Source organism: Merops nubicus, unplaced genomic scaffold (genome assembly GCF_000691845.1).
Source record: "Merops nubicus isolate BGI_N331 unplaced genomic scaffold, ASM69184v1 scaffold36802, whole genome shotgun sequence".
Lineage (NCBI taxonomy): Eukaryota > Metazoa > Chordata > Aves > Coraciiformes > Meropidae > Merops > Merops nubicus.
The window spans coordinates 387-3,027 of record NW_008592297.1 but is presented as its reverse complement, the minus strand read 5'-3'; positions in this window follow the sequence as shown (position 1 = coordinate 3,027).

Sequence of the window (2,641 nt, the reverse complement as noted above, 5' to 3'; positions counted from 1 at the left end):
CCTACAAAAAACAGCAGTGAAAAATCTTTGCAGGGAGTACCAAACCAAATCACTGCTGTAAAAAATGACATTGATAGCTCAACTCTGCAATAAGGTGAAACACTCAATTCAATGACGTTTCCCTAGCAAAAGCTATTTTTTTCTTCCAAAATCATGACTCTTCCAACTGATCTGAAAGAAGGTCTTGTAAATAGGGCTTTGAACAGGGAAAGTTTTGTCTACCTTTTTCTACTGCGCAAAGGCAATACCAAAGAGACTGTCAGCTGCCTCCCCTCCACCATCATTGTGTTACACTTGATTATCAGTTATGAGGACACTCAGGAGATAAATATTTATTATACAACAAAAAATTTCTACACTTAAAAAAAAACCCAATTATTTTTTAGTTTTATAGTACAAAAATCTTATTACATCGCTTAGCTATTTTCTTTTAAAAAGTAAGGCAAAGTTTACATAATTTCATAAGTATTGTAGATTGCTATTTTTTTTTTTTAAGTAGTTCTTAGCAATCAAGTAACAGAAAAGGCTTAAAAAATGGCCAAATAGCACTCTAAAGCTGTGTATGTGTCAAGAGCTACCTATAGTAATGGAAAAAACAAAAACAAAAACAAAAACCACCTGGCCTAGAGGTCATTCTGATTTGATATGTGAAATGCTGGGGAAAGGAGTCAGCCGGGAGAAAGTCATTGGAATGATTCTGGTGATGGCGATCTGACCCTTGTCCCTAATCTTTCCAGTGTACTTCTTGGACACAACAACGGAATAAATTGTGAAAACAGTTAAGCACCTGCAGCAGTAGAAATAATGTATGCAATACTGCTGACAATCCTGTGCAAAACACAGGACCTACTGGGTTTACAGAGTGGCACTGTGCACACAGGCAGGATATCTAGCATTGTGCGGATTCTAGGAGTGATGAATGTCTGTATGTACTAGAGACCTCATCACACATCACAGCTAGGTATAGGCTGCTCCCACCTCCGGATGGGATTTGTCTGAATGGAAAAGTTGTTCCCTTTCTAAATTTCCTAACCTATAGGACAAATAAAATACAGAATACTGAAAAATAAAGAATATTTAACAAAATTCCTCAGGAGTCTCCATCATTTTCTGTGTTTGCGGTCAACACTTCTAATATGAATGTTAAAGAAAACTGCCCTTCTCAACAATAGTCTCCACAGATGGAATTGAGGAATACTGTTTCACCTGAAGTTTACAGACAAACTTTATTGCTTTCACTTTTGAAAGGTATGTCAACATTTAAATATAATATAAGCAAATAAAGAGAAGGAAAAGCAACACATTGTGCCAAAATCGTCACTCCAAACAACATGAAACATAAATTATCAAGTATGGTTAATATCAAAACAAACTCTTTTCTGGGACTCACTGATTTCCGAGTCACTGATTTGTTGTTGTGAACTTTAAGAAAGCATCTGGGAATCTATGTTCTATTATGCATTTGGTTCAAAGAATAACAACTTATATCTGTTTCCAATTTAATAAATTAAATGTTACTAGTATGGTTAACTATAAAGAAATAAAATAGGTGCTTCAGACATTTGTCATGAACATGTACACAGAATACACAGAATTATAGAGACAGGCCTGTCAATTGTAACAGTTCTTTTTCTCAGCAGATGGATGAAGCAGATGGATGACTTGTGTTTTCTTCATACTTTTCCTGCTGCACAGTAGTTGCCAGCAACAATATCAATATCTACCCTGGAAATACATATATGCAGTGATTTTTTTTATTTTTTTTTTTTTTTTTTTCCAATTAGCCACTTTCCCCTCTTCATCAGACTAGGCTTTTGGTTGTTCTTGGAAATATGTAGCACATAAAAAACAACAGGCAGTTGTATAGAAATACATGAGCCTTCAAGTATTTTCACTGGACAAATAAAATCAGGCTAAACTTTTGAACTTTTCCTTTGGAAAAGAAAGACATTGTGTTATTCTGTAAGATGAATGTGTTGTATACAAGTCATATCTGGCACAGTGTTCAGAAAGATTTGTCATCACATACACCACAATGAAGACTATTTGAAATATTCCCATTGCTAAACTCCAAAATATCCTACTTGTCCTCATTTTATAATAGATTTATGTATTGTATTCTGTATTTGTTTTCAGCAATTTCAGCTAATAAGCCAGACAGCATTGCTGAATTGGATGAGAGGCACTTCCACAAACTGGTCAGCTTTGAGGGCTATAACTTCTTAGATAGAGTGGTAACAAAGAGGTGGAGTGGCAGAAATTCTTCACAACAGTTTCAGCTATCTCTGGTCATCAAAGAAAATAATAATAATAATAATAATAATAACAACCCAAAACACTAACCCAAACTAACCAAACAACCATCTACCATCTAGAGGTGATTTCAAAGGAATGTTGTTCAGTAAGCTGGCACAAGATCTGCTGATTATCCAGTATATAAAGCACCTAGTGAAGGTGGAGCTATGTCCATGGAAAAACACAACACTGTAGAGACAGAATGAATATGCCAGTAACACCTATGCTCTGTCTACGTTCCATCTGCTGTAGATGGCTCTTCCAATGACACTTATATTAGCAGAGGTATATGTTTTGAAGACTGGTTATATACTCAAGGTCTTAAGAAAGCTGACCCTAACACTGG